Below are 25,802 nucleotides of genomic sequence, written 5' to 3'. Positions count from 1 at the left end.
GACACTTTCCTGCTCTAGTAAGCTAACGTTAGTGTTACTAATATTATCATCAAAATACAGTATGTGCACCTTAAGTTGTGACATAAATCATTTGGCTTCATATTTGATAAATGGCATGCGTTTAGCGTAACTTGTAAATTAATTGAAATATTTTATGTGTGACGCCGTCGCTCGTGTGTTGCTGCTCGTTAGGTAAGGCTCGCTCCGTTTGGAGAAGATTTTACTTTATTTTATTTTTTTTCTCTTTCTAGCTACCGTACGGCACCATGGAACGTTACCGAGTACCACTGAAGGTGAACGAGAAAGACAACAGGTTAGACTTTTACACAGCACATGGCGTGTGTTTTCTGAGCTACATGGCAGGGCAAACTGCAACAGCTGGTATAAAGTTGGATACATTGTTGCTAGTTTAACCCTCCTGTCGCGTTCGGGTCTAATCTGACCGATTTACAACTTTAATCAATCATAAATATTGTGTTTTACATCTGATTGCCTCAAGACCTTATGATAGATATCCTCCACACTAGACATTAGAACAGATACAATTGCTGATCACATTCAGAAGGTTGACTTCTGGAAAAGCTGCTCTGATTTCGGACAGCATGGCGAAGTGCACAACATTGAAGTTGTGTGCTTTTTTTTTTTTTTTTTTTACAAAACAAATGTTTAAATATTTAAATGACTTGTTGAAAAAAAACTGCATCTTCATTTTACAGTATGTAATTATTTTTCTGTATTCATTTACAGTACTAAAATGAATACAGTGCATGTTACGTAAACTGGGATTTGCTGTAAACTGTACAGTTAGTGATGACAAGTACAGTATGTTGATAACTACTGTAATATCAATGACTGTAGTGGGATTATTACTGTACAAATGACTACCACATGTATTCCATGTGTACTGTGATTAATTTTACAGTAAGCATACTGTAAAACATACTATATATATATACATATACATATACATATATATATATATACACACACACACACACACACACACACAACCTTTGTTGTCTGTCTTTTTCCACACCCCAGTAAACTAATATCAAACACTCCACTTGTGGATGCTGTTTAGGCTCATCAAAAGCCCGGTCACATAGTTTCTGGTTATCTCCCCCCAGGCTCCTCCACCAGACATGAGAGAATAAACTGTGTGCTGAATAACAATACATAAAGAGTTAATGGCGTTCAGATCCTGGTCTTCCCTTGTCTCTCTCCACCTCTCACCTAACACTTGGATGGTTGCTGACTGGCAGTTTCCAGGTCACTATATGTGAATGATTCACCAGGTTTGGCTGGAACAGATGACAACTGCAAAAGGTGACTAACCTCGTCTGTCATTTCACATATCATGTCTTAGTGTGTCATTTGCTGCACATCCTTTGCGGAGCAAATCTACATACGCCAAATAAGGAGAAGAAAAAAATATACAGACCATTCATTAACAGATTCTCTTCAGTCAAATCACGTAGTAACTCCAGTAAGTCATAACCTACTTTTTAACTAAGGAAGTCCATCTGTCTAACACAAGATGTGAGCTGTTTGGTTTGTACTCTAAATGAACTTGTGGCATAGTGAGCGGTCTGTCTGTGGGTTGAGAAGTTAGACGCAAGGACACCAAGCAGATGGACCCCATTTCAGCGCCGCGACAGGGTTACTGGTGGGGGAACTAGGAGGTCCAGCAGACTTGAAGACCCCACACGTCTCTGGCATCGTCCGCCTTCTCACATACACAACCCACGCACACTTGCAATCCCTTGTCTTGGGGACAAAAGTGAGAAACTTCACACTCGATCTCATCGGATGCAGGACAGGTGGTGAGGAGGATGGAGGGAGGTGAGAAGAGAAAAGAGGAAAGAAGAAGATTCTTGCATACGAAACCGACAAAGTTGGCCGTGCGTAACTGTTATCTGGCCTAACGATGGTTTGGCTGATCGACGAGCTGGCAAGAGCTCAACTCGCTCCCCAAAGGTGAGAGCAGACGCTCAAGCCAGGTGGAGCAGTGACATTGGTGTCAGACGTCCCACTTGGAATTCACGTGAGGAGTGAGATTCTGTATGTCAGTCGCTTGTTGGCGGACGCACAATTTCAACACTACATTGTTCAATTCAGAGTGACTGATATGTGTGGGATTTTACCGTTTAGCTTGTTCAGCCACAAATTGATGCGATCACCCTTCATTATTCCCTGAGTTATACTCAGGGGAATGCTGTCTATTGCTATATAAAAAAAAAAGTATTGGATAGAATGACTGAGATTGCATGAAAGCTAGTGAGCAGAAGTTTAAACTGTTCGCTAAAATAACGCATAACTGGTTGAATTATGCATTATTCTTTAAAAAGAATGAATAGTTATCTTAAAGTAATACAGTTTCAATTATTAGCTAAATGTATTGCATGAAGAATAAAACTAGTTGGCAGTAACAGTAATGGCCAAACAATTGGAATGGTTAGCTAAAAGCAATGGATACATATTGGGAATACGCTGTAATGGATAAATAGTTAAAAAAAAATGCTGAATTTAATTGGTTTGGATAACATCTCAACATTGTGAAAAGTTGAACTATTAAGCAAAACAAAGTAATAGATAATTGAAATGTTCAACCTCTGGCATTCCATGTGATAGTAGGGCAAATCCAAACCTAAATATGTATGCAATTATACTAAAACATAATTGATGTAATAATTAATAGTATTAGATAACATTCAATACAAAAACATATTCAAATTAATTGGTATTGCAGGGCTGTATACATTGAGTATTGACATGCTTCATGTGATGAAGGTGACTCACTGAGTTTCTAAATATGGTTTTGAATGAATATGTTTTTGGTTATCAGTGGTGGGTAGGCTCTATTGAGTGAGTTTAAGGAGATAAATATTTCAGGTGGCCTGGAGGCATTTAAACATTCCGCCCATTAATCTGCAGGTGTGATTTGCCTTCCCCTCCCTCAATCAAACAACTTGTATTTCTCACTTGCTTCATTCGGGAGATGACACAACAGGGTAATTCACCTTATCGCTGGCCAGGTTCTCCAATCCAATAAGCACAGTTCCCCATTGCCTTTTGAATTTGGGATTCCCTGTCGAGCAAAGCCAGAAATTGACTCTGTGTGGCGTGCAAAGGCCTAACAATGACGAACACAATGGAGGTGTAATTGACAAATTTAGAGGATGGTTGCAGCCATGGGCATCAAAGACCCAGCATTTGATCACACCCCTTACAAACAACCTTGTACTATCTTCCCACATTAATAATGCTGCATTTTTTGTCTTCTCTTTGTTGAGTAATCCTTTGTGGTTGCAGCTGTTTCTGCCGTACTTTAACGGGTAAAAGAAGAAAAGAAACATTTTCAAAACCACTAACAACAAAAATAATGTAGTTTGCTTCAGTCAGAGTTGCTCCTGTCTTTGCCCCCCTCCTTTTCCTTTCCTCCCACCACTAGCACCATTACCACCAGTCCAAGGTGAAACCCTGATAATTGGTCATATGGGATGGGGGCTGATATTGCTCTGGCAAAGCCACTTGGTGTGTTGCTGAATAGGCCAATGATGAAGCCTCTGCCATCTGCCCTGCTTTTACACTTTTCAGCACATTTTGACAACGATTATCATCACCTCTAATTTATGACATACTTTTTTTTAGTGTCTGTGTGTAGTGTCAGAGTTGAAATTGCATGTGAACTAATCACTTACTGATTGCACTGCGGCTTTTAGTACCCAGAATCTCATCTATGATTTATAATTGATTGAAAATGAATGTTGTGTCTTTGATTTATGTAACGGTAATTGTGCGGCTTGCTCGGGTATTTTTTTTTATTCCTTAGTGTGTTTGCTTGTTTAGTGTTCCTCCCAGGTTTCTCCTTGCCATTGTACCATGAGTTATGGGGTTCAACAAGAAACCATATGGACAGTAAATGTGGTTTCTGTCACCGCAAAACTCTTTTACACTTTACTAGTGCTTTGCTTTCTTAATCATGAGCACCATTATCATTATCGTTGATGTAGCATTTTGTTTTGGTCGTTAGACTCAGGGCTTTGCATGATTAAAAATAAAATATATGGCACGGTGCAATCTGCGGCGTCTGTTGTGCCTGCCGAACCAGCAGTTCTGCCTGCATTGTTATTGCTCTCATCAAACCCTACAAATGTATATTTCAGACATTATGCCTCCACTGCAAGATCGCAGTCACATGGCAGTTTTATCATCTGGTTGGAGAAGCGGCATATAAATATTTTATTTTCCTAAAGTCAACGGTATTTGCAGGCCTATAGGAGAACGTTGTAACACCCTATGTATTATGTATGTGTGTTTCCTGATTGTTTATTCCCTTCACCTGTTCTTGTTCCAGCCCTGTGTGATTGCAAAGCCCCGCCCTCATTGTTTCCACCTGTGCCTCGTTAACTTTCTTCCCCTATGTCTGTGCCTTTCCCTTGTCAGTTGCCAGATTGTCTCCTTTGTATCGTTTGCATTGCCGTCGAGTGATAGTTCCCAAGTGTTAGTTTTCCCCCTGTTTTTGTGACATTGACGAGTAAAGAATCTTTTGCTTTTGCCTCACCTTGACTCGTGTCTTGTCATGTGCCCTCTATCAATCATATCCAAGATGCTTGGTCGATGTGCTGATATCTGCCCTGCTATCGCACCAAACGCAGCTGAAAGACCGGCAGGCTACCTCAATGCTGCACTGCAGTAATGTGTCACCTGTGCTCCACTCCTGCCTTATACAACGTCTGCTTTGTTTGGGTATTTTCAGCCATTGAAACCCTTCTACTTTTCATCTTCTCTACCCCTCTCCAACAATTCGGGTGAAGGGTTCTTTGTGGTGGGCTGCACGGGGAGACTTTGAGCTCCATAAAGCCACGCAGTGGGTAAATTAAAATATCAAACTCAAACAGAGCGGCCAAAGTGACAGGATTATGGCACAAAGTCCACTTGCGGATGAAGGAAATGAAATGAACACTGAAAATAGGACCGAGGAGAAAGCTACCCATTTTGCAGAAACGCTTCACTGCATTAAAAAGCAGGTTCTACGAGCCTCTCTAGTGGTGCATTCACTGTCGTCACCGTTCCCACGCATTCAAATAGGAGCTGCAAAATATCGCAGCATTTCTTTACACATAGTTAATTGGTTGGCATAAGATGTCAGCACATTGTATTGCAAAAATGATTGTCTCCCTAAATAGTAGTGCACTTCACATTCCATGACAATTATCGACAATAAGAATAGTTAAGCTGGATTCACAAGGCAGCACTAATGAGGTGTCATCGCCATCCCAGCCATTGTGGAAACAACTTTGGGCACGATGGTGAGACAGACGCCTCAGCAAGCGCTCTGATTTCTCTCACTCTTCATGGAACTGGTTAATGGCTCGAGTACAGAGCCCAAATGAAGTAAGGACAAAGAGACTCGGCTGATCGGCGATATTCATAAAGTGTGAACGCTCTGCTTTTCGTTAGCATGCAGCACATGCCCTTAATGTTCCTGCATTGTTCAATGGAGACCACTCTCCCCAGGAAGACAAGAGGATATGCAAACAACCCTTGACAGAAGGCATTTGATATGCTAAAGGTTCCTGATAAATGGTATTAGCTCGGCCAGATGCTTTCCGGCATTTGAATAAAAGGGATTTGAGAGAACAACAATATCCAGTAAGTGAGAGAAAAGGTGAAAGGAGCCGAGGCGCGCATGGGAATTGTGTGAAGGCAAATGCAACTAAGGAAAATCCACAAAACTCATAACAGCTCTTCATCTCGTGGGTATCTATCTACATGCTGGAGTCAGGAGCTGCTCCACCACAGTTTGCATACAAATTTAAAATTACATTTCCCCAGACTATGGCAACAAGAGCCGACCGAGCATGTTCTCAACACACTTACAAGTTCCTTGAACGCCCTTTCAATGAAATGATTGTCTTTTTCTTGTATGTAACCGTATACATACCCAAAAGGTTTGCCTTACATTAAATGGCATTCTAGCTCAGCTAACAGTGCCATTTCGTCACTTTTTGTTCCAACCTGAAATTGGGTGCCCTTTCTGACCCCACACTCAGTCCCTGTCAATATAAAATTAACATCTAACACTTGCTTCTTTTGTCTGATTTAAGCAGAGGTTGGGAAGCCAGGGCGATTGATCCAGGGCATATATCAATAGCACAACCTCAAGACACTCAGCACTTTTCGGAGGCCGCATTTCCGTTTTAATGTGTGGTCTTGAAAGCTGAGAGAGGACATTTGGATTCCGGCATCGGTGCGTTCAGGTTCCTCCGCAGCTATTTAGCCATGCATGAAAAGATGTATCAGTTTTACATCCCCGTCTGAGGAGACGATGCACTTTGCTGTTTGTGCAATAGTTGGACATTTTGATCTAGAGATCAATCTCTTCCCCTTGCTGATTGAGGTGGTTGGTGAAAGGGAGACGTGCGACCACATATTGACCATGATGTCCTTTGCAAGTCAGTCTGTGTATGAGTATGTGTTCACATTACACGGATTCTGTCAATGGCCAAGCAACATGGGTCAGAACAGCCTTCAAGCTTATTTGTTGTATGGATTTGTTGATTTAGCAAGTATTAGTATTTTTAAGATTGCTTGTATTTTAATTTTCTTTGCTCTGCCTTGCATCCCAAGAGGATGTTGCACATACCTAACACATCACGAGATATATATATATATATATATATATATATATATATATATATATATATACAAACAACGTATTACAGAAGACATGTAACTGCAGTCTAATGGATCACTTTCACATTCAGTGTTTAGTCTATACCGAGGCCAACTTTGAACCCAATCTCTGATTTAACTGTTGGACAGACATGACGGAACAAAAGAGTTCAGCAGCCTGTTCGGTCTAGCCTGCGGGACTCTAAATCTTTTGTTTGATGGCAAAGGCTGATATTTCTGAGATAAAATATGAGAGGTCTGATGTAATATAAGCAGCCAGAGACCACATTCTTTTTGTATTTGCAGTTTGAAAGCCCAAGTGTTTGACCCCCAGTCTTTGAGCAGAAATGGTCTAGCCAGCATAGCTTTAAGCTAAATGGAGAGACAACTGCACCATGCACTGATTCCATTCTGCAGAACACAATTTTATAGATTGAAAACATAATAACATGTGTGTGTCTTTGCTTTAAATCACCTCGGTCTCCTACAGAAGAAAATGCATTGTTTTACTTTGCTATAGATTTAATCTATGTGTGCACTGCAAGGTAAACAAGCGACCACAAAGGCCTAAATATCTTTAGGTGGGAATTTGTTCAATCTGTTCTTGAATTTAATTATTTCCAAGGTTTCATTACGATAGGGGTTAAGATTACAGGATGAAATCACAGGGTTCTTTGGGCATGCTTTCTTTTGAAGAAGCATTATACTCTACGTGAAGTCGTCCACATGTAAATGTCCATAGAACACTGGGAAAGCAGTTGCCCCACGGGCGCCAGCTACTTGTTTGAACTGATTTTTTCGAAGAATGTGAAGTGTTGCATGTATGAAATAGTGAAAAAGAAACGTTCTAATACCTTTTGCTGGTTTTCCACGTGGTGCTAAGTATCCTCTGCTGCACACCTGTATCTGTAAAGTTAATACAGTGTAGTTATCCATGAACATTATAAAGCTGAGGGGCTCCAGCTGTGGAGAGGAAACCCCAGGTGATCTTTCTTTGATCAGGGGTAAAAACAATCATCTGTATACCTTCCCAAAGCCTCAGGCCAGGGGCCAACTTCAGTGATCTGATTCACCATTGGGGGTCTCGGATCACAGAATCCATGTTTTCTTTCCAGCCTGCTGGTGGTTAAGATAGTATGGCCTGTCCATCTCTGGCAGTGGCATTGCAGGCATGAGGGGCTGCCTTGGGTGCCAATGGCCTCATTAATTCCACCACCCACTGGGTGAATCTGCACCACTATAGCCAGGGCTGTGGGTCCTATGCAATCTCATGTCTATATTTATACATTCTGACTTACAATCCACCCGTCACAGAGCTGAACAGCTTATCTTGTGTTAATACGTGAATACATTGCTGTGGGGCGTTAAAAGTGAACATTCATATTTCTGAGCTGTAGCATTTTAAAGTGTGTGTGTGTTTGTGTGTGTGTGCCAATTGATACATTTGTAGACTGATTGAAGTGGTGAATATCCGTTGATTTGAATTTTTGCAGTTCATTTAATCCGTTGGCTAAGGAAATTAACTGATGCTGCATTACAAAAAGTTCCAAACCCTGACATCCTGTCTTATCTGTTTGGTAACCATAGTTATGTAACAATGATTTAGAAACTCACTGATAGTCCACAATTCCATGCCCAAACACATACTGCCTGATGCTTGCCATTTCCATCTAAAATAATTTGACTCGAAGTCACACTGACGAACTAACTCATTGAGCGTAAAAAAACAAACTACTTTAAACAGTAGAACTCATTTAGAAAAAGCATTACTAAGAGCCGCTTATCAGATAATGTATGTTGTAATTGAATTGGTTTCCAAAGGCCAAATCAATTGAAGGGGCACATGTGGTATCCATTCATTGATTCTAATGATGTTCACCAGTGAAGGTTCACATTGCAAGCAAATGTGGCACAAATCAGATTTTTTGTTTTGCTCATGTGACACAGATCTGATTCTTTCAGATCACGTGGACATGTGGATGTCCCTAAATATGATATAAATCCTATCATATCGGTATACACGTCATACTTGACTGCGCAGGTAGCGATCACTCCCCATACAGTCGGAGCGGTCACTCCACAGAACTACCTGCAGTGTATTAATGTTAGACATAATGAGTGTCATGTTTCACTCAATGAAACACAGATTTAATAAATGAGCAGTTGTAAAACTGTCATTAGGCAGACAAGCATTATCTGGGAAACATGTTTATTCACTTTACATTGAGCACATAGACAGTATAAACAGTCTATTAACTGTATTTGTCTTTTCACTCAGTTATTATTCTCAATTTATCATGTTTCACAAAGCAGAACTCTAACTCAATGAAATTTCATGGTAAAGAAATTGTGTGGGCACGCTGACTGGCTTTGTTTCAGGATGTAAAACAGTTGTGTATTATATCTTAAGTTTATTTAACTTGGTTCACAGAACCTGTAATGGGTGTCCATTGTGTATTGTTGGACCAATGGGCCGTTCCCTGTGTGTGACATTATTATTGGTTATGTAGGGTGTGTCAGGGCAAAGATTTTTCACTTTTCAATGATGCTATTTATTTGTTACTTCAGACGTGACTGAACGATCTTGTCGGAAAGATCGAATCTGGAGAAAGAAAATAGGAATTGAGCGCTAAGCCCTGTAATGTGAACGTAGCCTCTGTTTGCTTTATAGAGCTGGATATAACTGCTGTAATGACTGAAATCCCAGATGGGATCTATAAATTACAAAAGGCATAATCATACTGTTGTTTAGTAATAGGGCATTCATTTCTACTAATTTTGATTGTGGACCTAAGCCAAGTTTCCTTTAACACTTCGACAACATTGAACACAGACACATCTGCATCAGCACAAGTGTGCGCACACACACACACACACTTTCCTCAAGGGCATGAACAATAGCACACAGGAGAGAGGGGTGTGTGGAGCAGTGTGGCATATTGCTGGGACTAATTTACCAGTGGCTAGGGGAAGTGCTGAGTGGACACAGCTAGGCGGCTGATTCGGGGCCAGGGCCGGGGCCCCTCGGCGACAGACAGACACCACCAAGGAGCTGAGGCAGCGGTAAAGTCTACCACACACCAACACTAAAACACACATACTCTCTTTGGCTTCCACGCTGTTGTCTTTCACTTCGTTATCAAGGAAAGGCGTCTGCATGTCAAGGATATGCCACCCCCAGGTGCCAGCTGCAGCTCCTGTCAATACGTGTCTTTTTTTTTTGTATTTGTTTTGTTTTTATTTTTTGGCATCTGTCGCCCTGCTCTCTGTACATGTCCATGCTGTGTCCCCCCTCAATGACAAGGGCATCCCATAGTGCCAGATGGACCTCCCACCTAGCCAACCTACATTCCCGTCATAAAAGTTGATCCTGTCACAATTTTGAAAAACAAAATGGCGTTTCTCTCTAATAACTTTGCACAAACACATTGTGGTCATGCTGTGAATTTCCCAGTGCAGGTAATTGGTGGCAGTGTTAAAACTTTCTGCAATCCAAGTATGGCTTAAATATGGATAGAAGTTGAATTCTCATAAAATGTATGAATTGCTATATAACCAAAGAATATATCTTTTTACACTGAAGGTTTTTAAGGATTACACAGCTTTAAGTAAGGTTCACAAAGGCTATAATAATCTGCAGACTGAGATAAAAAAAGGCTTTCAGTGACATATATAACTTAGAAAAGCCCCATATTCTCTGAATATACATCCAGAACCACTGCCAGATATTCAGCACCATGGACAGCAACAGTACCTAGTAAGCCAGCCCTTCCTAAAAATAAATAAAAGTAATCTTTGTGGCATTGACATCACATTTCTTATTTTAAAATTGTGACAAGGCTTTATTTGTTAATAACTGCCTCTTAGCTAGAACTAATTGAAGATTTACAAAGTGTGGTTAATAGTACAATGTCAAATCACTTAACTCTGCTGTAATGTTTCCTCTCAAAGGTTCTGAGAGAAACAAAGTAGTTACCACCTGAGGGATGTTTAGTGTTCTTTAATCTGACATCCAGAGTTCCTGTTGTTCTGTTCGATTTGAAAAAATACTTTACATAATGCTAGCACTTTATATTAGAAGTCGGTATTTGTATGTTTTTGCTGTTTTTTTTGTAGCTTTGATGTAAGGTTTTCTGACTTCATAAGGGTTGAGGTCAATGCTAGTTTGCGAATAAAGACATAAAGTAAGGCCACAAGGAAGACGGGCTACACCGATCATATGCGCCCTCTGGCTCTGTTCCGTCTCTCTGCCTCAACACCTCTCAGCAAATCCCAAACTAATATTCTGCTTCTCACGCTGCACATAAGATTGCTTGGAGCATTGAAGGATGAATTACAGAGGTTCACAAAAACTGCTCGGTAGATATTTGAAAGCTCTCTTCCTTTACACCCTATACTATGCATTAAAAACATACTGCATATTTATGTTACATCAACTTCAATATGTGCTACGAGTGTGTGTAACTGATTTAGAAACCAGCATGCTTAAAGTCTATTCAGTCATCTTATACTTTATAAAAACAGCCTGAAGTTAACTCCTTGAGACAAACGTATTTACTTACATACATACATGTAATTTTGTATGTTTGATCTGTTATTTCAGTTACTAGAGTAGATGAAAATAAGTGAACGTTGACCTTTGGTTTCCACATGGGATTAGAACACCGGCCTCCCGTTTGTTTGACCCAGCCATCCATCCCTACTTTCTCTGTGCTCGTGCAGACTATGATTACAAACGCTTTTGTGATCCGTCAAAAACAAGCACCCTGTATATCAAGTAAACACATGAAATGACAACTACAAATACTTGGAGTGGACGTCTGGGACTAAATCTCCTTCTCACGTCTGGCAAAAGCCAACAATTTCTCCATTTCAATTTGAAACCGAGGTTGTGACCTGACTCTTCATTTTGCAGTTGCTGTCTCATCAAACAAAAGAGAAGAGGGCAATTAGATCTTTGCTGAAGCCATATAGTAAGAATTACACTCTCTGCTGATGGCCACACAACTGGCTGCCATTGTGAGGATGGTTTAAATGAGTATCATTTGCCTCTTCGGGATTCAACGCTGTCCAAGTGCAACAATGACGACAAAGTCATTAAGTGGAGACAAAACAATGCATCTCAGGCACATTTCAATGCATACGATAGCATAATAATAATAATTAGAGTAATAGAAGGCCCCAATTAAATGGTTATTAGAAGGGAAAAAAGTGTTTTTATTCATGGCATTAACTGCCTACTTGTCTTTTCACATAAACAGTGATGTAAACCCGCCTTGGCATCACATCAGCGCCACTGATTTTCTGTCTTTATCTTCTCAGTGTGTCATCGCACTCCCTGCTGGGCCTTTAATAGTGGCCGATCCTTGACCACATAGACCATGCATACCAATCGGTTGTTTAATCTGCGGTGGCACATGTTGCTTTTTTGCATTTTAAGTCCTATATATATATTTCTTGAATATTCCTCCCTGCTGTGTGCCCGCGCTCGCTGAATTTGAGGAAGTAGATCCCTGCTGTCATTGTCATGATAAAGTACAGCAAGAAAAACCTAAAAGGGACTGTACTGGGAGATTAAGCAGAAAAGCAGTTTTAATTAGTTTGGAAACGGATAGTTTCAGGTCAGAATGTACCGTACTGCTTCCCAGTAGGAGTCTATAGGGGATTTTACCTCAGCAAGCATCAGGGATGGGGGAAATGGGTGCCAAGGGCCTGCTGCAAGCATCTCTGGTCTAGAGACAGCCAGCGGCCTCTTCCTTCGGGTAACGGGGGTGTTCTGATCTCGGTCTCCCAACTTAAAGCTTCAGCTTGTACAAACCTGTAAATTGCTCTCCGGGGCAAAGAGATAAAAGAGACATATGCAGAGATTCTTTTTTTTCCAGTGGATCACCTCGCTCAAGGGAGGGCCTGATGGAGCTCCATTGGTCCCAAATGGAAAGTCTACTAAATAACACTATATCATAATTGAGGTGTAGAGACCCCGCAGATTTATTTTTTATATTGTTCTGAAGATTTTAAACTAAGCAGCATACCTGTTTATAGTTACTGTGAATATCAAGGCTGTACAGGAAGTGTTAAGACACCATACTACTTTCACAAACTCTAACCTCACACTTTCTGTATTTCCACTGATCTTCAGGCAGCCCTGCTCTTAGATGTTTTATTATATTATATTACATTTTGGGGATTTCACAGAAGCAAAGTCATGAAACCCAACACTGGGCACTGCATCTGTTGTTTCCAGGACTGTGAGGCAACAAACAAATGCAAGGATAAAAGGAGTGTTGATTTGGGCAGGAGATAGTTTTCTGTGTTGAGCCATAACTCTCTCATCATCTACTGTTAAAAGTTAATCTAACTAGAGAAAACATAAATTATTCATGCTTCTTTTCCTTTGGTAAATTGAAACAAATGTACTGTTTCTGGTTTTGTTTGTTTTGCTACTCAGAGCTTTTGTTACTTTGTTCCTGTAAATCAGTTCCTGTAAATCATATAGAAATATGAGGAGAATGTATTTTAATTATTTATATTTTGGTCCTTTTTTTTTTTTTGCTGAAATATCAGAAAAAAAGCCTTTGAATGAAGCCAAGTGGCCCGGGCGGGAAATTCCACACCACTCTTTGGAAATAAACCTTTGTAGTAATCGCAGGAAAATGTCACAACAGTCCGGCTTTTATTTAAAAAAAAATTGACTCTGCTGTAGCTGGTTGTACGAGACAAAGCCACATAATTATCGGGCACAATCATTGGTTAATGGTCCATAGACTTCACATTGATCAAACGGCACAAAGGCAGCAGATCTGCTTGTTAGTTACAAACTGTCACCCCGGGGATCTGCCTTTGGGAATCCTCAGCCCTGAGGGCGAGACGCTCAGCAACATTTGGCACAGCACATTTTTGCCCTGACACACACACACAAAATTGTACTTTGTGTGAGCCACTGCTGTCTACAATCAAGATCAGTAGAGTTGTTTGCTTACATCTTAAATTAATTGGTTCACGTTTACACAGTGACCTACTGGCAAAAGTGGCCTTGTCAGCTAGTTTCAGCTGTGTCCTCCCCCATGGGACTTTATTGTGGTGGAAGCATGGGAGGCACACTGCCCCAAACCCTCAAACACAGCATCTTAACCTTTTTCCTCTGTGGAACAGGCTGCTGCTGAATGCACAAAAGTGGCTTGACATTAAGGGAACTGAAACTGCTGGCATCGGAGGGGGCAGGGTGACGTGGGATGAAGACCTTTCGCCGAGGAGTGTGTCAGCATGAGTTCTGTAGCGTATAGCCCAGACCTTCGAGGTTGGGATAATTCCAGTGCTCCAACACTGTCTTTTTCACACCAGATGAAAAGGTTAGATACCAACTGTGAGGGTGCAGGTGGATGATACCAACGCATAGCTTGCTAGGCTCTATATGTGGCTGTTTGTCAAATAAAACATACGGGAAATAACATTGAATTAAGTTGTGATGGAGAGATCACTTCCAGACATCTTGGAGGAAAAATCTCATGTCGGGAAATCTGTTTTGAGCAAGTCATCGTAAAATATTTGAACCACTTACTCAGCCATGGTCACATTTGCTGAGTTTGTCTTAAAATGATGCACAGCAGGTTGTTCAATTTCAAGGAGAAGCTGCTGTTCTTACTCTCAATGGAGATTACTTAAAATGAATAGCCCAAACTTCTGCTTTGTCAGTCATAAAATAATTTACCCTCTAATGATTACAATTTAACTGATTTGTACTGATTTCTTCTTTGTAGGATTTTTATTTTTAGCCAAAATGCGATGACTTTGTAATCAGGCTGATAATTTCATTTGAAAAAAGCTACTCTGCTAGAGTCAAATGGGCTGGCACTATCAATACACTACCAATATCACACTATTATGAGAACATAGACTTTGAAAGAAAATACCTTTTTTTTTTTTTAAATGTATTTTTGTATCTGTCTAAAAGTTTACATACAGCTGTGGTTCAAGGACCCCCAAAGTGATACACATTAGGTAGCTGACCCACATTTGATAAGATTTGGCTTCAAGGACTTTCATCAAAAAATATTGATATTAAGACCTGCCTTTTGTCAACTACATCTGAGGAGATAACCGAGGAAAAAGTCACACTAATGATCAGAATACTCACTTGTATAACTCTTACTCCTTTTGGGTTCACTTTTCTAGTGAATTAAATATTGGCAATAAACTATTACCAATTTTTCTGGGGACCCTCTTGAACTCCCTCAAGGACTATGATAATCATACAGCACAGATGAAAAGGCCAACACGCTTCCTTGAAGGTGCAGTGTGCAAGATTTGGCATCATCGGGCACTAAGATTGCAAAAAAAAAAAAACTCTACTTTACCAATCAAGTATGACCAATGTGAAGAAACACAATGTGTGTTTGGTTTGTCCGTTCTGGGCTACTGTAGAAACATTGCGGCTGAAGCTTTTTATGTCGATTTAAAACGGCTCATTCTAATCTAACAATAACATGGCAATGCTTATTTTCAGGTGATTAGACACTAAAGAAAAACACATTAATTATTATTATATTGCCCTAAATTCGAAATGCTGCCAGTTACCAAGGATACATGTCAATATTAAACAGGAAAAATAGGATTTTCTTGTCAAAAAAGTAAAAGGCCAAGTTCCAAAATGAGTACACCCTCATTAAATAAAATAACATTTAACAAAATATCCTTTCGTTATGAGGAATTGATCACCAGACGAGTCTGTAGACCCATCCCACTTAAGCAGGTGTAATTGGTTGACGATTACCGTGGTACTTAACCCCTTGAATCACTCGCCGACTCAAAGCTGACAACATGGGAGAGAATTGTCTGGAGACTTTATAAAAGACAATTATTTCATTGCGCAGAAAAAGGCAAGGGGACATGAGGATTAGCAAATCATTGTTATTTATTCAGAACAGACAATCAGTGCTGCAGTGGCCAAGTATCCGACCTCAACCCTATTGAGCACCTGCGCTGGAGGCGGGAAGATACAAGATGAGCGGCACTTCCTGTCCAACGTCATCGCACTCAGAGGGCTCATCTTCCTGGAGTGGAGCAGGATAGATGGGACAGTATGTCGCAAACCTGTACGCTCGATGGCAAGAAGGGATAGTGCAGTACTTGAAAGTAAAGGAGGACATACTAAGCATTATAGGTTATTATGTACTTGTTGGATTGAATCAAGGGTGTACTTATCTTTGCAAACCTAGATTCAAGCAAAGTCGCCTACTTACAGATGTTGATGACATATATGTCAAGGTTTTTATTAAGTTTATGTTAATGCATTTCAATTTCCTCATCCTCCTATGAAACGTAATGGTGATCATTTAGAATAAATTATCTTTATGTTCAGAGGGGGAGTGCTCATTTATGCTGAGTGCTGTAACCTTCCTTCTACTTTAGGTTTTAATAAAAAATTTGAGTTTCCTGACATTTGCATGTGGTGATGACACATGTTATGCTATTTACAAAGATTAGTTAGTCCAATGACCTGCGAGAACAGATCATTCAAATATTGATATATTCTCTAAGAAAGAAGAATCCTTGTATTGCTCTTTAATTCCCCACTGCACAATTTTCAGTTGACTGTCATTGTCAGAGATCCATTATTTTCAAAAGACAAAACCCACACTCCATTAACTTGAATCTACAATGATGCCTGACAATGAAACCGAATGGAAATCACTTGCCATGGTTAATGTTGTCTGAATAAATGTCAGAATTTCTTTCTTAAATGGACACTGAATCAATACAGAGTCACCCATCATCTGAAGCTGCCACGGCTTGCATTTTAGTTGATTTTAATATATTGAAAAGATGTTACACTTAATGAAATAGAAGAAACCCGACATTTCCCTGGCAGTTTTGTTATTATTACAGCATATGCTGTCCTGAAAATGAACCCACAGAACGCTTCCCTTTTTGTATTTTTCTCTAAAGGACTTGTCAAAATGTCCTGATAAATAATTTATTTTCTTTTGATAGACGATTTTGTTTCTCTTAGTTTAGCATATAAATGTAAAAATAAAAATAAATAAAAATATATATATTATATTGCTGGGTAACTACCACCTGCAAAGGTTACATTTAATTGCACACCTAGCAGAAGTTAGTGTTTTTTTTTTTTTTTTAACTACCGTACAGTAGAACATCCTGAAAAGAGGTTTCACGAGTGCTTTTACTTTTCAAGCTTTTGCATGAGGATCCTCGTCCTTCTCTTCAACCCACTGGATCATTTTGCCCTTTCCATTCACTCACTTAGGGAGGTCTCAAGTGTCGCAACGGCAGCGGCTGATTTATGTGTGCGAAATAAACGCTCACAAATAAAAATAAAAAAAGGTTTCAGCCACAATGAGCTAGCGAGGCAATTTTTTTTTCACAGATATGGAACTGAAGAAATGCAAACAAAACATGTGATCAAACAGGTTGCTACCATATGTTATTGTTCTGAAACGCAGCATAACGCTCCCTCTTGGTGAGGTGAATTATGTAATTATTTTCCGGGCAGTAATGACTCCGGCAACAGTTGCGTTTCTAACTCAGCGCCTAGGGACAGTACAGCATCTGGATTTCCTTTATTTGTACCTCGGTCAGAATGCCGGTCAGCTATTTCCGTAGCCTTAAAAGCATTTTTTTATTAATTAGAAGCTAATCCACAGTGTGCCTTTTTAAAAAAAAAAACACGTCTAATACTTTCCATGCAATCACACACGCATACACACAATTGTGCCGATACATGCATAGTCACTCAGACTTAGTACACTGCTCACGCAGAAGAGTGCTCATTGGATCACTTTAAACCAGTGCAGCATCATTAGCGTGCTAGGTAGCCAGGGGCTATGGGAACGGGCTACCGTACACGGCTCAGGTAGCTCACAGAGTGTCTTCTGCAAAGCCCATGAGGTTCATTACGGAGACTCGAGCTCTGGCAGCAGGCACACTGTGAACCAGAGGAAAGTTATCACGGCAATGATTCATTCATCTGCCTGTATCTTTCACTCAAAAGGGATTGCCTTGGCTTGCCTTCCTGAGGCTCATTTAACAAATGGCGGTGGAGATTCTCAAGACACTTCATTATCTTAAAGTGGAAGGTACCATTGGAAATGTGCATGCACCCTCAAGCAAAATGTGTTTGTAGGCAAATAACCACACAGAAACAGAGGTGGGTATTTGCACGCATAATTACAGACACTTACACTCCAGAACACACCCAGATAGTTTGTTCCAAGCATCCGCAGCGTACTTTGGGTCCTCGTCTATTAAAGCTGGCGGCTGGCTCCAACTCACAGGTAAAATTACAGGGGAATATCATTATCTGAAGGCAATACCTGACCTTGACGGCACATGGAGTACAGCTCCGCTCGTCTCCTCCTCCGAACGGGAGAGCAGAGCGGTGGGAACAAACACATTGCCTAATCCATGCTGAAGTCAGCACTCTCCAGAGATGAAATGCAAAAGCAAAGTTACCCCTCCAGACCCCAAATCTGTTCTCCCCTTCCTTCTTCTTTGCTATTTTCTCCCCTCTCTTGCCGCCCTCCCATCTCAAGAACGGTGTCACTTTCACTACTCTCATGGAAAAGTGCTGTCAGCGCTTGTCTCAAAGTGCTGAGAAATTTCAGAAAGTCTCTCGAAGTAACCCTACACTTGTCAACTCTAAGTGGTACATATCCGGTACACAGCAGCCTCAGAGAGTCTAAAAACTACCACTAATGGGGCTTCTGCAGATTTTGCAGTGTCCGATGTCCAAAAACTCAAAACTGCAAAATGAGATTCAGTGCAACTTTATAGGTGCAAAAGGAAAGAACATTTCATTTTAAATCAAGTTTTACAGACTCGTTTTTGCAATTCTGCAAATCTGTATGTCTTCAATAACTAGTAGCCTAATGCAGATGTATGAGACGCATTTTCTGAAACGCAAACTGGATTTAATATTTTCCTCACTTTTTTTGCAATAGGAAAGAGAATATATTATCCATATTTATATATATTTTTTTTTTCCCAAAAGTGGATGAAACTTTTTATTTTTTCAACAAGCACACTTTCTTTTTTTTTTGCAATCCACTAGATTGAAGCTTTTTTTTTAAGAATACTTAGGTTGGGTACAAAGGGTAGCTACTCCAAACACAGTTAAAGGAATCCTTCACCCCTAAAACAACCATTCCTTCAACAACTGCTAAAACACAGGTTTACAAACTCTCACAGTACATGTGCCGTATAATCCAAGTCTCATGTATCCTGTCGGTCCTGACGGCTCAGCACTTCTGGAAAACATTCCTTTTTCGACAACATTTAAAACGAATCCACGATTAACGTCTCATGCTTGCACATAACGGGTAACAGGGTTAGGTGGCAAAGCATGCAACAGCACTGTATCTCCCCTTTTAGCACCAAGTAACATACGTAGTAACATTTCTAAAGTAACATATGGAGAAGCTTAATAAAGGGAGCTCTTAAATCACGACTCTGACTACAACAATAGCCCTCAGCCGGTGTGATGCAGACATTGTATTTGACGTGCGACTTTCGAATAAAACCTAAATAAAGCATCTTAGGTTGTACAGTTTACTTCCAATGTGTTGTATCAGACGGTGCTCATGTGGGGATAAGAATGATGTGTGTGTCACAGAGGTCACATAGGTCACTTGAAAACAACCCACCTGAAAAATGCATGTGTCGCCCCGCCTTTGGAGGACTTCCTGTACACGCTGGCAACTGTCACGTCCTATTGAGTGAAAGATGACTGGCTGAACTCCTGCTTTTGATAAATCTGCTCCTTTTTGGCTGGGTTTCCATCGCCTAAATAATTCCCATCTCTAAATGAAATTAAATGGGTTTTAGCACTCCTACACCATCTATATACTTTTCATTAGCTCACAGTCTTCCTTAATCATTAATTAGTTTGAGTGTTTTATGTATTTACTGTGATTTTGATGAAATGCCAGCGAGCAAATAAGTAGGGATAAATGGGAGGGAGGGAAGGGGAAAACGGCGTGTGCATGTGTCAATTATGTGCCAGCATGGTATCGTGGGCAAAAGACGCTAAGCTTGTATATTATTTATCGAAGCTAACAGACTTAGTTCTAATGCGGCGAGGAGATGAGTAATCATGGCCCTGAGCATCTACAGTACAGTAGATCTCAGATGTGCCAGGCTGCCATTCATGCCACAGTAAATTGTCTTCTCTCTTTTGATATTAATCATTGCTTGCATTACTAATGCAGACCCCCTCCCCCCCCATACCACCACTATCAGTTCTGCCTCTCACTTTTTCCCTCCTTTCTTCTCCCAGTCTGTCTAGATTGTGTATGCTTCGCTTCCTTCCTCTGTCTCCTCATATGTGTAGACAAGACAGTCACGAGCCTGTCAAAACCAAATGTTTCAACAGAAAGAGGATGAATGAAGCGAAAGAACATCACACGACCCCTTTTATTTTTGTATTTTCCTATTTTATTCAACTGTAAATCTGACGCTATTTTCATCTTGGCAGAAACACTAATTAAAAAAAGGAAATTGAAAGGTCATGGTGGCATTACTTCAGGCAAATGTCAGGCTAAGCAGCAGCAAACTACAGTCTTGCAGGCTCTCTTTTCATTCCCATTGCTTACTCACAGCACACACTCATACAATGATTTTTGCCTGCTAACCTGTTCCCACTCTCATAAATGACCCGCCGCCCACTCCTCCGTTCACATATACGATACACACATCTCGAACACACACTCCATCCCCGCTGCAATTTTCTCATGTGATGGTGTGTTCCACTCCCTGAGCACCTTTCGCTACAATGGCCCACTGCATCATGTGACGAAGCCTCTTGAGCTTCTGTAATACCACTGCTTTAGCTCGCAGCCACTGAAAGGGGAGATGGCTCTTTATAGACCCTCCAGCTCCAGGGAGAGGAAGGTCTGAATGGCATATACCCCATGGACAGCCACTTTCATTGGCTGTAGGTTCCCATCTGCCTGTTCCCCAGACATCCCCCCCCTCTCCCATCCCCCCCTCCCGGCCTCCGCTCTGATATTTCACCATTGCCAGACGCCACATTAGAAGAGGCACTGTTGTTCGGCCTGCTAGCAACACACGCCCTCGTCTCGGAGGGAGTGAAGATGAGAGCGGAGTCAAATGATCCATAACATATTATTCTGTCATTTGAAAAGAGCGTTATAATGCGAGTCGCCTCACCAGCGCCTAAAGCTCTGCCTTCCCCCTGCGGCCCTGAGGTGACATTTGCTGTGTTCTCCAATAATTCATTAGAGTCGAACAACAAAATCTATTAATGCGTGCCTTTTAGTAATTCTTTCAAAGCAAAGTGCAGCAAAATAATGAGAATCTGTTAAAATGTTTTGCAATAAATGGATGATTTTTTACTATGATGCCTACCTGTGAGCCATTGTATGCGCTTTCCTGCAGCAGCTAGGTGTTTTACTCAAGGACACTTTGCCACAGATGGACACTCACTAGGTGCCGATCGATCGTGTGACCTTTTGCTTTAGGGAAAAAGCTCTCGCGGCACCTGCCACCCAACAATTGCCTTTTTTTTCCGCCTCACACATCCATAAACGGCTGAGGATGTGAACTTCAATGACATCTAATACTTCTAACATGATCCTATTACTCCGCCATATAACGGCGGCTTCCACAAATGTGTGCGAACTTTAGTTTCAGTGATCCCATTTGCAGCAAGAATATGGTGAAATCTTTACGCGTAATCCTCTTAACTACATCCTCTTCATGTGGCAGAAACACACGGCCTGATCTCTCACTTTCAGCCAATCGATGCTTGTATCCCCGCCCATCCCTACAAAATAAGAGCATAGCTTTGAGTGGATGAAACTTCCCATTGACTACACATACAAGATAAAGTTCAAAGCAAAACTTCAGTGGGCTGGCAGATTCCTTTGTGGTTCCTTTCCCGCTCCCAGCTCAAGTAGATCTTTCCATCTCAACAGGCTGTATCCAATCATTTGTATGCTGGGCTTCATCCGACACTGATCGATAGAAACGGTAAGAGTGCGAGTGAGCCAGGATTTCTTGTCACTCTGCAAATTAGACCCTCCGTCAGCAACTTCTCCCGTTTCATCTCCGAGCTTATGTTTGGAGGAGGCAAGAAAAAAAATACAGGGGAGTTGGTAACGCATACCATTTCCAGGCAGACAGGTCCCCCATTGAAGTTTTCCACCTACACATTCAGACGGTGAAAGTAGATGAGCGGTGAGCCTTTGAAAATCGAGGAGAAAGTGTTTACAGATGCCTCGTGGAAAGGCTTGAATATTAATGTGCGACAGGGTCATCAATTCATTTATCTATCCTGTTAGGCAGGTGGATGAGGACTCGGGGTGGGTTTTTGCATGGTTAATTATTCTCAGTTGTCCCAGTTAATCCTTGCGCACTGAGGTACAGGCAGATGCACTGAGGTACAGGCAGATGCAGACGCTGCCAAAACAGCACATCTGTGCTCCAGGAAAAAAACAACACCAACACAAAAAAAAAGACATGGAGGGGGAAGAGAGGATATTCATTCCTGTGCACACGCTGTTGCCATAGGTAGATGTTTCTTGGCACCGGCGAGTGTAATTTAGAGGGGATTGCAGAGTCTTGGAGCCGAAGAACACTTATTGACTTATTAAGGTATGAATGAGATAGACATGTTTTTAAAATCCAGTCAAAAGCGTGCGCTTTGTTCTGAGCATCACTTTTGAACTAATAAGTGAAGAATAGGCACAATCGTAGATTTTTCTTATTTTTTTTTAAGGCTGATTTCCTCAGAGAAAACCCTCAATGTGTGTTAACTATTTCTTATGAATTGCGCAATTAAGGCAGAAAAATCTGCTCTAATCTTGCCTCTCCTTCGCGGCAGCAATTTTTCTTCATTAGGGCGGATTTCATTTTTGAAGTTTATGACTTATCCTTACAAACAAATAATTGCAATATAACCCACTGGGAATTGCACACATTTTAATCAGTGCTAACCTCAAGCTTCGACATGGAAAACTCATCTTGCTGTATTTATTTTCTTATATTCCTTCAGAGATGTATGCATACTTAATATTAATTTGCGTTTATGTCTTCAGCCCCACGATGAATAATAAACAGCACTGCTGGAGTCGAGGGGCCGACACGTATGCATACAATGGCTTTTTCATTAGTCGATACAGAATGTCATATCTGTGCTGTGCTGCCGTCACTCACGTCATTTGGGGTCAGACGCAAAGTTGTGTAGTGTTCAGAATCTGTAAAGTCCACACGCTCTGCTTGTGTTTAAGTGGACAGGAGAAAGGATGTGTTCTTTTTTTGCCAAGTGTACTGCGGTTCCTAAAAAAAGTTTAATTACCTGCTACAATTCCACCAATCCCGATATTAATGAAGACTATTTACATCACATCTGTTTCCAAGCAGAGCTTGGAGAGTGCCTAAAAGACATCAATTCTACCAGAGTAAAAAAGATACCAGCAATAAAACCTGTAAAACATTCAATAGAAAGCTCAAACACAATGAAGACATAAAAACACCACAATGAAGACACTAATCAGAGCGCTTGCATTACGAGGCAATTTCAAAAAATCTTATTCAATTGCTAGTTTTAGCTCCTCGGGCGAGGAGTTCTATAATTCAAAGAGAGTGCATTTTATCTTCTGTCTAGACCAGGGGTGGGCAAACTTTTTGGCTCAGGGGCCACATTGAATAAAAAAAATTGACAGACGGGCCGGGCCAGTATCAGATGGATGGAGAGTGTTTGTGTGAACCTGTCACGAGAGGACAATGTTGCGGACCCAAATGCAGACCACATGAGAGTATGAGTATCTGGTAAAACTGATTACTGGAGCCAAAGGGAAGGTGGGGAGCCTGTGGTCCGCCACAAGGGGTGCTGGGTGGTGGGAGACCCGTGGCTCTACACTGGAGGACGGCGAGGCCGGCAGGGGGCGGTGTGAGAATATAACGTAAATGACTCAGCTTTTTTGTTCAACTCGCTGGTTAAATCTTCATCAATTTGTTCTACACGCCGAGTCACTGTTGTGCGTGATAAACTCAATTTATCAAATTTGTTTTTGCTCTCTGGACATAAGAGACTTGCTGTTTCTACCATACATTCTTTCAAAAACTCTCCTTCAGAGAAAGGCTTGCTGACTTTTGCTAATTTGAATGCTAGCAAAAAAATTGCCTTGGTGCTTGATTCTTGTATCGCAGTTTGGCGGAGAAAAATATTTTGCTGACTCTTTAAATTGGCTGCCAACCTCTTAGCAGTAGCCGCCCGTTCTGTCGTTGAACGTCACGCCCTTTTCTCGTAATTACGACATCCTGATCTCGTAATTACGAGATCTTTTCTCGTAATTACGAGATCTTTTCTCAAAATTACAAGATCTTTTCTCGTAATTACGAGAAAAGAAAAAGAAAAAGGAAACGTCTGTAAATTCTCTCTCAGTGGCAATGATGGCGCTATCGCAGTTAATCTGCTATTGTTACCTTCTCGGTTTGAGACACTGGGAAATACTGATGTTTCTAAAAAATGAGGATGGTATTAAATTGAGTATGTCAACACTGTGCAGGCATCTCAAGGCGTTAGGATTGTTCGGGCGTAAAGCCCAGTCTGACGTGCTGGATGTCGCTCTGTTTCTGCAGGAGCAGTTGAACCAACACGGGATGCTTCATGGATACAAATTCATGCATTTGAAATGCATCCAATTTGGTTTGGTAGTGACTGTAACGGACCTCTGAGAGTTTAAAGTATTGTAATAGTTTGGTCCTTTTTTTTTGTCCTTTATTTTAGTCCGTTTTGTTACTGCAGTCGGTGCATTTCCGGTTGCGCTCTTATTTTGAAGATACAAAAAACGGAAGTTGTTAGTAAGAAACGGGCAGAAAGGAAAAGTTGCCATAACAACGGAAAACAGTGATAAAAAGGTTACGGATGTATTAGTTTAGCACCTGGCTGATATGGGCACAAGGTTTGCACCTGTTCAAGTTCATTTTTTGAGAAAATATTGTTTTAGATTGTTACGTTTTTTGTCTGTCAGAGCTTAAGCTAACCAACTGCTATTTCCGTTTTTCTTCATAGTTCTTACGGTGACTTCAATAAACCTTTACGAACCATCACTTAAAGACTCCAGACTATAATTCTGCCGGGGATGCTACAGTGACTCAAATAAAAATCCTAGATCCCCCCTAAGGCAACAGAACCGTCTAAGAAGACGCCTGCACACATACATGCAATACAGTGGCCAGTATGGCACCTTTCGTAATCGGGTCAGGATGTCGTAATTACGAGTAAAGATCTCGTAATTACGAGTAAAGATCTCGTAATTACGAGAAAGGGGGTCTATTTGTTTTTTATCCAGTGAACGCAATGCGCTTCCGTAATTACGGTAATAAAAAAAGTAAAAAAGTGTCGCCCTTGTCTGTGGGATCAGTGGGGGGGAGGGTGGAATTGACCAGCGCAGCACAGCAAGTGTTGTGTGTCGCTCTAGTTCAGCAGAACACGGCAGGCAGCGGTCCGCACGGCGCGCACAAACTGCTGTAACGCCTCTCTGTTCCCGACTTGATTTTCCCAAAGCACGATGACCACAACAGACCAGTGTTGATGTTTCCTCATGCTTTTTTATTGCACAGCGCTCTTTTAGGCTTTTCGTGTGTGTGTTCTTCTGCAGCAGAGCCGTGTGCACAGCAGAAGGCATTACAGCGGTCTTTCTGCTGCAGAAGAACACACACACGAAAAGCCTAAAAGAGCGCTGTGCAATAAATAAGCATGAAGAAATATCAACGCTGGTCTGTTGTGGTCATCGTGCTTCGGGAAACTGAACTTGGGAACGGAGAAGCGGTCTTTACTATAACTTTTTTTTTTTTTTTTTTTTAATGTTATAATAATTATAATACTCGGCGGGCCGGATTAAAATGCCCCGCGGGCCGTAGTTTGCCCACCTCTGGTCTAGACGGCCTGAGGATGACAGGCTGCACCCAAGACATCTTTTCATTTGGCAGCAACATCAACATTCACCAAACCAAACAACAAACTAGTCTTACTATAATTGTTAAAATATGATTTGTGGGTTATCTAGACCGAACAGGACACTGTTGCAATGTGTTTTTGTTCTCCTGGAACAATACAACCTAAACTATCTGCATGGCTA

This window comes from Taurulus bubalis (genome assembly GCF_910589615.1).
Source record: "Taurulus bubalis genome assembly, chromosome: 3".
Lineage (NCBI taxonomy): Eukaryota > Metazoa > Chordata > Actinopteri > Perciformes > Cottidae > Taurulus > Taurulus bubalis.
This window is presented reverse-complemented; position numbering follows the sequence as displayed.